Source organism: Ananas comosus, linkage group 1 (genome assembly GCF_001540865.1).
Source record: "Ananas comosus cultivar F153 linkage group 1, ASM154086v1, whole genome shotgun sequence".
NCBI classification, from domain to species: domain Eukaryota; kingdom Viridiplantae; phylum Streptophyta; class Magnoliopsida; order Poales; family Bromeliaceae; genus Ananas; species Ananas comosus.
Window position 1 is genome coordinate 10,950,778 of NC_033621.1, and position 13,614 is coordinate 10,964,391.

Sequence of the window (13,614 nt, forward strand, 5' to 3'; positions counted from 1 at the left end):
CTCACAAAATAATAGTATTAATCCAAAGATTAGAAATAATTAAATGGACTGATTTAAGGGCAAAAAAGTCGGAAACACCAGATCTTCTATGTTTTCGATAGCATAGTAGCTCTACTCTACTCTCTCTCTCTCTCTCTCTCTCTCTCTCTCTCTCTCTCTCTCTCTATATATATATATATATATATATGTTAATTTTGGACATTCTTTAGTTTTAATCAACTAAATGACACATTAGCAATTCTGATATATGCTGTTACCGAAAAGATTAATCTAAATAAAAATGGATATGATCAAATTATGTTCAGCCTCGATCTAGCCAGATTTGCTAANTATATATATATATATGTTAATTTTGGACATTCTTTAGTTTTAATCAACTAAATGACACATTAGCAAATCTGGCTAGATCGAGGCTGAACATAATTTGATCATATCCATTTTTATTTAGATTAATCTTTTCGGTAACAGCATATATCAGAATTGCACCATCTTAATTATGACATATATTCATATTTATTATTTTGTTACCTTCAGTCAATTCACGTGGCATATATAACTCATCTGATATTCATTATGCCTATGAAAGGAGGTGGTAGGACAATTTCTAAGTCATTTTTTATTAGATCGATCTTTTAGCTAACAATTGTTTATTATTCACAATAATTTTTTATTATAAATTCTTAAATCACGATGTAGGTTTAACCCTTAGGAACTTTGCTCTATTTAGAATATTGTAGTATTAATTTGCAACTTGCTACTACCTTATATTATCACTATGTGCTTTAATATTTCAATCTACAACTATACATAAGCATGATGGTATGATTTAATATGATTAACCCCCCATCTTCATGGATCTCAACCTTCTAAAATAATACAAAAAAACCTAAACAAAAATAAAAAAAAGAACTATATATTAGCTAATGCCTTACATAAATTATTGTACATGTCACATATAGTCATATGCATGTCCATCAATTAATTCTCATACACCAGCAAAAAATTGGTTGTTCTAGCTCTTTTATACTTATTTGGTCTGATTTTTAAAATAACTTTTTTACTTGGAAAGTTGATGTTAATTAAACACTTAACAAATAAAAAGAATTAGGTTTTATTTAGACTTTTTGCCTTTTTTTATTTTAGTAATTAAAAATTTTGTGTGTTTGGTTGTGCCAGGGGATGGATTTTCTTACTCTTTTAGGTTGAGGAAATAAAAGAACAAAAATTTAATATGATATCTTGAGATATATAGAAGTGAAAAAAATATACTAAACAATTAATGTAGAAGCAAAAAAAAAGTTATAAATCAATTTTTAGTTTTTATTGTCAAACAAATTGCTTAGACATATGGACTGCAAGCATTCTGCCATTTATGCACGTACCGTGTTAAAAACATATAATTTTTTTTTTCCCTTTTAACAAGCCGAGAAATAAAAAAGTATTACGAGGATTGAACCTCTGATCTCTCAATCAGCAACGTAGAATATCAACCAACTGCATCAGATAGTGCTGACAACAACACTTACAAGGCAGCAAGAAGTTATTGGGCAGTGAAGCCAAAACAAGCCATAATTTGGAATCTTTTTTTTTTTGAGAGATAGGTAGCATGCTACCTGCTTCGTTTATTTCATTTAGAAATAAACTTAGCTAGAAATGTGAATCAATTAGGATTCGAACTTAGCACCTCGGATACCAACCATCAAATTCTTTGCCACTTGCGCTAGAAATAAACTTAATTTGGAATCTTAAGAAAAAGTTTTGCTAGCTCATGAATGACAGAAACACTTAATAAGTTGAATAAAAAAAGAAAAGAGGTTTTAAAACACTAGGAATTAATGCCTCAAGATTCCTTTTGATTTTGCATATCTTAGATGCTAGATCATATCAAAAACTAAATGTGGTTGGGTCCTTGTCTTTCTCTCACACAAGAAAAAGTTGGGTCCTTAGTTTTTTTGGTTTATAAGATAAGTTTGGGTCACTAATTTGCCATGTTTGATGTTTTTTTAATCTTTTTGGCGTAACTTGAGACGAATGTAGAGCTGGTACACGAGAAAACAAAAGAAACAACAGAATAATAGATATAAATTTATATACGCCTAAAAAGATGAAGGCAAAAGTTCGTGGAGAAAACTGGAAAAAAAAGCTTCTACTAAATCATACAAAAAAGAGAAGCTAACATAAAATACACTAACTTAGTAGTGTTAGTGTCCTAGCATGCATGTGGTTTGTGATAAGATATTCATTATAACAACAATGATCATAACATGCTTTTTGAAACAATTATTTTTCTCACTTTAAGAGACCATTAGCTTGGCACCTTAATAAATGCAAAACCCCCCATGTGAATGCATGTCACATTGTGTGTGGAATAGCTGGCTATTGATCTCACAAGATCTTGTTGGATAAGTGGGAGTCATAAAATTAACCAAACTTTAATCATGTTTTTTTGCAAAAAAAAAAAGGAGATTTTAAAGTCATAGTGACATGATGGTGCCTTTTTCTAACAAACTCCTAACTTTATATTGCTTTTTCATATATATATATATATATATATATATATATATATATATATAAAAATAAATAATTAAGAGTTAGTTTGGTAATGTCGTGGTTAAAAGCATTATTTTTATACTCTCAAAAGCACAAGATATGGACTTAAATTAAATGGTGATGTTAAATTATAAAAAAACTGTCTGTTATCTAAAAAATGTAAGCCAGTAGAGAACGATATTATTTATATTTATATTCAACACCCTTCTCTAATACAATAAGATTATTGTGGCAATTACCACTGAAGAAGAATGTGTTAGATCCCCAACTTCAATCTCAGCACCATCAATGTCATTCTCTGCACTTACAGCCACTTCTACCTCGCACGTGACGCCTACCATCTCTTTTGGAGCATTCTGCATATGTGGCATTGGCTATGGCCTGATACCAAGCTCTTCCAGAAACTTGGAAAGACTGTGTATGTTGACATATTGATCGAGGGCATTTGAACCAAGATCTTGGACTATATAAGCAAAGATGACTTTATTGCAACTGACATGACATATTCCGTCAAAACTGATTAGAATTTGGAAGAATGAAACCTAACTACAACAAAATATAAAGATTAGCGAGTAAAATTGCCAGAGAGAGTTAGGGATCAATGGTGCAATTAAATTTTTTTATTTTATTTTTATATGGAGGAGACATGCATGGGGACCAATGTTACATCATGCACATGAGATCAAATTTAATTTACAAAAATAATTAGAAAATGAAAGCAATGGACTCCATTATGTTTCCCCCTCTAAGTGATAGACTAGGGTTTTGTCCTCTTCTCATATTAACATGTGCTTAATTAAGAGACTCAATTATTTCATGAGGCTTATAATTTTAAAATAATTAGCTAATCACTCCATGATAGATATAATAAAGAGGAAAGAGATTTGAAAGATCCTTTCATTTAATTTAAGGCCCACTCAACCATTAATCACAATTATGTTGTCACATCAACCATTTAATTATTATATTATCCATAAAAAATTAATAAATAGTGTTGGTAGATGCCCTGGATTGAGAATCTTTAATTTGTTTTTTTTTTTTTTTGTACATATAATAATACAAGTTGCTTCTATGAAACATTATACATGTGAACATAATATTATCTTGGTAAAAATGTATGAAGACCCCTCAATTATAGCCTATTTTGAAACAGTCCTTTGAAAATTTTATTGATTTTATTGATTACTTTTGCATATCTAATAATAATTTTTAATATGGTCTTTTTGCATAAAAAATCCATTTATTTTGGGCTTTTGCAAAATCGGGTCATTTTTTTCGTTTTTGCATATTCGGTCCGCTTTTTTAGCAAACTGACCAAAATACCCTTATATATTTTCTCGTCTTCCTTTTTTTTTTTCTCGTTCCTTTTTCCTACTTTTTTTTTTTTCTCTGTCCTCATTTTCTTTCTTTCGAACAGATACGTCGTCGTGCCGCCTGGCTCGGCCCGTGCTCGGCTCGTCGCCGCGCTCCATGGACAGCCGCCCACGGGGGCCGTGCTGGAGCGGAGCGACCCGGATGTGCCGCGGCCGGGCAGCCGTCGACCAGTGCGTCCGGCGAGGGCCGGTGAGTGCGGGCGGCGGCGGCAACGGCGGGGGGAAGGGGCGGGGGCAAGGGCGAGGCCCGGGCGGCTGCCGGCGCACCCCGGGATCCGCGGCTTGAAGACCTGCGCGTGAGCTTCACCTGTCCGCTCGTCTCCCACCGTCGACAGACGCCCATGGGCGGAGCTCGGCAGGAGCTAAGGAAGCTCCACGCGCCCGGGGCGGGCCGGCACGTCTGGAGGAGGGGCGGCGCGAGTCGGCGGAGGCAGAGAAGAAGCAGAGAGAGAAGCAGCAGGGGGGCAGAAGGAACCGAAGAAGCACAGAGGAGCTTAAAAAGAAAAAAAAAAGAAGAGAGAGAGGCAGAGAGAGAAGCGACAAGAGGAAGAAGAAGAGAAGAAGTGTTAAAAAAGGGGTGGAAATGGTGTAGATGGTCAAAATAGATAATACTGTTAATGGTACATGTAATCGTATAATAAGTGTCATGGTGGCAAAATAGTGTAATTTGTAATGTGTAATAGTTCAAGATGGTGTAATGGGGTAATGGTGAAACATTATAATAGTGTAATGTGAAATAGGATGTAAAATAGTGTAAATGGTGGTAATGGTCCAGATTTGCACCATTAGGCCAGATTGGCATCATTTAAAAAATTTTACAACTATTTTTTTTTTCCCTCTTCCTTTCTTTTCTTCTTCTTGCCTGCCTAGATTGCACCTTAGCTTTATTTTTTTTTTCCTCCTTCTCTTCTTCTTCTTCTTTCTTCTTCGACGGAGGCGTCGGATCGGCGGCGGGGGACGTAGGGGGAGACGGATCGGGAGGCCACGAGGCGCAGCGGAGACGATGGGCGATGGGGCTTCAAGGTGCGGCGGCTCAGGGCCGGGGGGGCCTCGTTGTCGTCGTCGTCACCGGGCAACTAGTAGGAACGCGTAGGAACGCGCGGCGCCGGCACCTAGTAGGAACGCGCGGCGCCGGCGCCTGGTAGGAACGCGCGGCGCCAGCGCCGGCGCGGTGGTAGTCGGGCTCGAGGTCGGCGCGGGGGAGGTCGACGAGGAAGTAGAGCTTCCCCGGCTTGAGCAGGGCGTCGGGGTCGAGCGGTCGGGCCCGAAGTCTGACGCGCTTGACCTCCTCGGACTCGAGTACGGCGAATCTCGGGTGGTCTCGGAGGTCGACGTCGGCGCCGAACTCCAGCAGCAGCTGGACGAGGTTCGGTCGGCCCTGCGCGATGGCCGAGTGCAGCAGGCCGACGCCGGACGCATCGACGGCGTCGGCCGGGCGCCACTCCGGGTCGCTCCGCTCCAGCACGGCGCGGGCGGCGTCCATGGAAAAGAAAGAAAAGAACGAGAAAAAGAAAAGAGGAGAGAGAAAGAGGAAAGAGAAAAATGTATAAGGGTATTTTGGTCAGTTTGCTGAAAAAACGGACCGAATCTGCAAAAACGAAAAAGGTGGCCGATTTTGCAAAAGCCCAAAATAAGTGAATTTTTTATGCAAAAAGGCCTTTTAATATTTGCTCAACTAAATAAAATAACTCAAATTTAAAAAAAGAATAGAAGTTAAGTTGTGTTATATGCCCTTATAAAAAGAAAAGTTATGGGAATTAAAAAAAAGTTTAAATTAAAAGAACAAACTTTCTTTTCTTTTCTCTCTTTTTTTTTTTTTTTAATTGCAAAGCACTGAATTATTGTGATCAATCAAAATCAACCTAACTTAGTAAACCCCCCCCAAAAAATAAGTTTTAAAAATATTGAGTATGGGCCTAATTAAACATGGCCTATATTTGAGGGGTCTCCATATATTTTTACCTAATTTTTCTTAATGAGCATACTACAAATAATGTGTGAACAACCTCCCATCTTCCTGGGATCTCAAGCTCAGGTTAAAAAAAAAAAAAAAATCTTATTGAAGAAAAATTTATATATATTTGACACGTGCCAACGCATTGGAAAATGGGTCAAAGTGAATTAATAAAAATATTTAAGATTATATACATCATATAAATATTTTTGGTACAATCAAATGCTCAAGATCTTCAGAAATAGGGATGCAGCCAGTGGGTACAGATACTTAAAATTTTATTTGAATCTGAATCCGAATGAAGCAGACTTACACGATGCTAAATGGATATAGTTTTGAATATGGATATTAAAAACGAAAACTCGACAAATTTGAATTTAGATATGAATTTTGGCTATACCTGACCCGAACTCCAACTATCCGAACCCAAATTGATTTCACATTATATGTTGAATTTATATTTTAAAAATTTAGATTTAACGTAATGTATTTTGAAATATTATAAAGAGAAATAATTATTTTAGGTTCGGATTCGGGTTCGGTTTCAAATCTTTGGTCGGTTTCGGATTTGGATATGGATTTTTAAAATTCGTCGAATTCAAATTCGAATTCGGGCTTCGGATTTGATATTCGGATTCGGGTTTGGATTTTTTAAAATATGCCCCGAATCCGACCCTTGACATTCCTAGACACAAATCAACTTCTCCATCATACATGTCACAAAAAAAAAAGTTTGATGATGTTTCTTTTGATTTCTCATATCTTACATACTAAATAATACTAAGTTTAATCATCATTAAGATTATGGTTTTTAAAAACGCTACGTTCCAACAAAAAAGCTTAAACTTAGTTTCGTGCCCTAATTTCATACTTTAAATTACTTAGTAATAAGTTACTGTTGGGAATCCGGCCGGTACTCGCCCCGGTACTGGATCTTGTAAATCCGCAACACGCTCCGATACCGACTGCTGTGGATTCAGTACCGATTGTTGGGATTCCATAACGGAAGCTTCGAATTGGGTTTTTACCATAAACCCGTCTCCTCAGCGAAAGCTGATACAATCACAAAAGAGAGAAAAATATGCGGGTAAAATAAGATTCATTAAATAAGAGAATATTACACCTGACTCCTCTTCTGCACAGAGTAGGTACAACCCGAGCCCTCTTTCTGAATCTCTCCTACCCTTCTCTCGTCTTCTATACTCTCGGAAGACATCTCTCTTATCCTGTGTATCCGTGCATAAGGTATACCAATGACCCACGGCTACGAAAGCCGCACAAGTCCTTTTGCACCCATGCACTAGGTGCAACCAAAATCATGATTATCTTGGCCATGCCATATGTGTATGGCTAATCCATAGCACCATCAAAATAATAGTACATATGCTATATTTATAGCTTACATCAAAAGCTACCTAAATCCTAGTATAATTAGGATTCCTCTCCGATAAATATTTAAATCTATATTTAGTTTATCTCCAATAGATTTAAATATTTATCTTAATTTAGTTAGATTTATACTCTAATTAATATTTAAATTTTAATTTATCTTTGATAAATTTAAATATTAATTCTTATCTAACTAGGATTCAACTACAAATCTACCAAAATCCTAACCGTTACAACCCATTTTCTCAAAAAAGAAATCATAATTTTTAATAACTCTCTTTTTAATTTGAATTTAAATTCTCCTATCTATTTAAGTGAACTTGTCATAAAGTTTTATCACTTCATTAATTGCCATCATGTGACAATTGTTTAGGTGTTGCAATTGCAATTACTCTCATGATAAATCCTATGAAACAATGAAGAAAAATAAAAACTAATACAATTAAGGAGGTGCATGTCAATCAAAATTTTATAAATAAAGTCTATATTTACGGCATTTTTTAGTCTTAATAACTTTGTAAGCTCTGACACGCACATATTATATTCTTTCTTAAAGCAACTTAACTTTGGTACTTACTGGTCTAGAAAAATGGTACTTTACCTATTAATATAGTTGCTTCAATTCATACATTTTAATTTGGAAAAACTTCAAAAATCTCCCTTGTGGTTTCACTTTTTTTTCACTTTAGTATCCTGTGGTTTAAAATGTATCAAGTTAGTACCTTGTGGTTTATCACTTTATCACTTTAGTACTCTATGGTTTAAAGTGTATTAAGTTAGTACCCTGTGGTTTTGCGCTTTATCACTTTAGTACCCTGTGGTTTCTCACTTTATCACTTTAGTACCCTCTAGTTTAAAACCACAGGGTACTAACTTGATACAAAATTAAAACCACAGGATATTAAAGTGATAAAGTGCAAAACCATAGGGTACTAACTTGATATACTTTAAACCACAGGGTACTAAAGTGATAAAGTGAAAAACCATATGGTACTAACTCGATACACTTTAAACCACAGGCTACTAAAGTGATAAAGTATGAAACCACAGGGGTTTTTAGAAGTTTTTCCTTTTAATTTTCAAGATGTATGAATATAAATACAAAATTAGTTTTTTTTTTTTTTTTCTTTATAAAAGATCATGCATGGTCATGTGGCCACAATACTAAACCACCAAATTAGATCCTATTAATTAATATATTATTACACCTTTTGATCCTTTGACCACAACAAATACCAATGGGATTATAAATTATAAATATTGTGGGGTGTAGCTTATTAATTAATTTAACAATAAATAAATGATGTGTCACATTTTTGTCCCCAGCAGAGGAATGATCAACACAATATTAAATGCATGGTATCCCAGATTTTTTGGGAAATGTATTATTGCTTACTCCATCCTAGGGTATATTTTTGGTTTTCTCAAAAACAATGGAAAAAAAAAAAAAAACATGGATTGGCTATTACAAGTTGTTATTTTGAGTTTAAGTGTTAGATTTTGAAGTTGAAGGGATTAAAAAGCATGGACACAACACTTATTGTCCATTTAAATTTATATATTTATAACCCTTTTCTTTTTTTTTTATAAATTTAACTTTTTAAGTCATATAAGGGCATAATTTAACTGTTGCAACAAAAATAATACTAACATATTTTTCTTATATCCATGAAATATATTAGAGTACTTGGATAATAACTGAGGTAAAAGATGATGATTTTATACTCACCAGAATTATACAAAACTGTCCATCAAAGACATAAAAAAGCGCCCGTTATAAGATTAAGTAGGAGATTAGGATTAAACCCATTCAAATACAGTATTATAGTTTTCCACATTAAATCAATAATTTTACAAAGAGAAATGCTTTGGATTCCCTACTATATATACCCAACTATATTGCTGATGTATTGGTGTTCATGTACGAAGGCTTTAGATTTTACAGTTTACGGTTTAAATATAATATTCAAAATTTACTTATGATGTACAATATTTTGAGAGAGCCGTACCGTGTAGTAACTGGTTTAGAAAATATTGAAAGTTCGGAATCAAACTTTGATAATATGTGTTAGTAGCCGAATTTTCCGACCCTCTGGACCGGTCAAATATCTTTCTTGGGGAGCGCGTCGGGGTGAAGAACGGCTGCGAATAGTGACCCTCGAAGTTTGCGTCCTTCAACAGATCAAGCGATTCGGCTGATGAGGGATCGGATCAGCCGGGTTTGAAAACTCTACAGTAAACTCGGTTCGGCTGGATGAGCCAAATATACAGACTGCACAGAAATTAGGGTCGGTTGAAGGGCCGAATGAAAAAAGCACACAGTAACTGGTCGGCTGAAAGAGCCGAATAAATGAAATACACAATGACTAGTCGACTGAAAGAGCCGAATGCCTTTATATAATAATAAAAAATATGTGTCCGAAGGGCTTACAGACTCAGAAATATAGTTTATAACAGAGTGATGCCCGTGGGGCAGACATACTCTGCAAATGTAGTCTACAACGAAGTGATGCCCGTGAGGCAGACAGACTGCAGGGTTCTACTTAGCGAACTACTTCTAGAAAAGCAGCAAATGCGGAAAAGAAAAAGATTACATTTAGACTACTTCTAGAAAAGCGATAAAATGCAGAGGGAATAAGGGTGGTCTTCTCGTTCAGGATGGAGAAAGACCTCTATTGCAGGCTTCAAAGTTACTATTTATAATATCTTTAAGCCCACTTTATTGGTCGGTTGAAAGTAGTGGGGGGAGTGGTTGTAACCATAATCGTGGAAGTTACATTAATTCCTTATGGAAGTTACGTTAACTCCTCTACGCCCCGCTTCTCAACCGTTCCCGCCTAAACGCTCTTGACCTTCAGGCGCCTTATTGCCGACTCCTGGTGTACCACGTATCCTTATTTTTTTCGCTCATACGTGGTTTAAATCGGCATGTCTCAATTTTGACCTCAACAATATGTAACCCAAAATATCGATTTTCTAGAAAACTAAGAAGTTTTTTTTTTTTTTTTTTTTTTTTTGGTAACAAAAAAGTTAAAGCATCAATTCTAAATTTGCTTGGTGTGATGTTCAACCAATGAGAGGAGGAGTTTGGGATGTGACCTTGATAGTTCATTCACCTTCCAATAGGAGCAACATGCATGTGTAACACACCTTAACAATATTATATAGGGATAATTGCGTCTATACCCCCCTCAAAACTTCAAAAATATTTTATATATCGATCCCTACTTTTTTTTTTTCTTTCTAATATACCCCTCATATATTCCTCCGTTATTCCAAAATATTCCTACAATTATCACCCGTTAAGTTAATTTGGGTTAAATGTGAGTCGAATATCTATCAGAGTTAAAAAAAAATCAAAATACCTCTTTTTGTCCTTAACTTAAGGGCAAATAAGAAATGTTGGTGATGGTAAAATGATATATTTGAAACGGTCAAAAATTCAAATACTTTTTTGTGTTTCTAATTTAAGGATAAATAAGAAAAGTTGGTGATGGTAGAAGGGTATATTTGAAAGGGCAAAATAGTAATTTCATAGAGATAACAGCTATTGCTAACAGTTTATTAACAAAATTTAACTCTAGGTTATATTGAAAATATGTTGGAACGTAAAAAAGATATTTTCAATATTAATCTTCTAAGAGGGGTAAATCAGAAAGTCAAGAACTTTTCAGGGGTATATAAACATTACCCCTATTATATATATATATATATAGAATGGTCAAGGGGATGTAATTAATGATGAAAAAATTAAGGGTTAATTTTGGGTGCATGGTACAAATTAATGTGAGTTAATGAGAGAACATCCCTCTCAATATATATAGCTTTATTGGTAGCCGAAATTTTGGATTTAAAGTACATTGTTTTCAATCATTGATCTTATATGTATATATATTGTCAATGACTCAATAGGTGTTAACTCACCACTTAATCACTTCTAGAAGCAAATTTTCTACAACCCTAAAAGCTTTTTATTTTTTTCAATCATTAATCTCATTGTCAATGACTTAATTGATCCTAGGTCATCATTTAGTACTAAGTGCAAATTTTCTGCAATCCCAATGTTAGAAATTCTTGCACATCAGCGATCTTATCGGAATCCAAAAATATTATTAAATATAAATATATAAACATCGTTCTTGTTACGATAAGTGTACAAACAAAATAGACAAATCATAAAGTAGTAAAAGAAAATAGAATACAAGAATTTATCCTTTGTAGTAAAATACTACGAGGGAGAAGGAGAGAACTTCATATATAAATAAAGAGTAAAAAAAGAAGTACAATTTGACTCGATCCATACCACAGGGTGGAGACATCCCCTTTTTCCTTTCAAATCGTTTTTCAAAATTTGTCACACCGTAAAACTGTCAGTGAATCAGGGGCGCATCTAACCGTTCTTAACAAGATGTACCCTTGTTTCATAAATATATATATATATATATATATAATAATATTTTTTTAATATTATTTAATATGGTATCAGAGCTCTGATATTATATTAAATTATACAAAACAACTACTGTACTCCAAAATCTTTAAGCCATTAGAGAACGATATTTTTAATATTTATCTTCAACAAATATGAATTCATTTCAGCATATAACAATAATTTTGTTAATGGTTAAAAAGTAAAATTCAACGTACATTTGCTATCAATCTCATGTTCTCCATTTGATATCCAGATCAATCAGTGTGCAAGATTTTTTCATACACGAGATTGCATGATTTTTGCACCCCTTAGCACTTTTCAACAAACATTTAATTTATTTATAATGGTATATCTCAAACTTTTAGACGTGTCTAAACCATATAAATCGCGTTTAATATGCACAATATGAATCACGTTTAATATGCACAACAACTTTTCTTTTTTTTTATTTTTTATTCTTTCAACTTTTTGGGGAGTTTGGAGCTTGGATCTTTACATCCTATCTGCAGAGTATTAATTGTTCTTGTTGGAATTGAAACCAAATCCGCTCTTTAATCAAACTTTTTTTTTTTTTTTCGTGCCTTACCGCTAAGAATTCCAATGGTTAATTTCGTGCAAGAAACATGAACTTATTATATAAACAAGATAATAATAGTACATAGATTGTTGGGGGAAATTAACTAGTAAATTAATATTTCAAATAGGAGCTAGGCTGATATACTATCAGTAATACGGAAGCCTCCGTGCTACCGAGTTGTTTTCAATGATATAGCTTCCAAATCGACGATCGGCTCCGTTAGAAGTATTTGGAAACTAAATTTCATAATTTTTCGGTATCATTTACCTATCAAACGAGTAGTCTAAAAATGAACAGCTGAAAATAAAAATCTCATTAAAAATGATGATAAAAGATTTGAATTTGAGATCAGAGGTACTGATCTTACTCTAAATAGTGAAAACAATTTTCTATAAAAATTTCGTCAGATTTGGATTATTTTACACCGTTAAATTCACAAACGCATCACATCTACCATTAAAAATATCAATTTTGAGACCTTTTGATCACTAGCCAAATGATATCGAAAAATTATGAAATTTAGTTTCAAATATTTTTAATAGAGTAGATCAAATCTAACGGAACCGATTATCGATTTGGAAGCCGCATCATTGAAAACAATTCAGTAGTACAGAGGCCTCTGCGCTACCGATAGTATACCAGCCTAGCTCTTCCAAATAGTATTCTTGTTTGAGTAATTAATTAATTTACTTGCATTATTAATTCCAGCCCCTTTCTGATCACTGCTAGCTGTTTCTGATTTGTGTTTCTTGACATCTCAGGCCACTTCCATGTGCAGTAGACTGTGGGAGTGCAAAATTGCCAAGAAAAGTTAACAAATCAAGTTACCCCACACCAACACTTCTTGTGTAGTATGTACTCTATTGCCTCTTAATTGCAAATGGTCTTTATTTTTTATTTTTTATTTCTTTTCTTTTTGAGAGAGAGAGAGAGAGAGAGAGAGAGAGAGAGAGAGGTGGCAAGCTATCCGCTTTGTTCAATCTTAAAAAAGAGCATTATTATATTTTTTTTTGAGAGAAAGATCGCATGCTACTCGCTTCGTTTATTTTATTTAGAAATAAACTTAGCTGGAAATGTAAATCAACTAGGATTCGAACTTAGGCCTCGGGTGCCAACCATCAAGCCCTTTTGCCTTTTGCGCTAGAGACGGTCGGTAAAAAAAGAGTATTGTTAAGGGTACCTCAGTTGGGATTTCATGTAATGTTGTATATGACATGGCATCATCATTATTATACTCTAAACATTATTACTAGACCCCAAACACTATCAATAAAACCAAAGTACCATTATTACACCCTAGACTTTAAACTCTAGAAGGAAGTCTATTATATATATATAT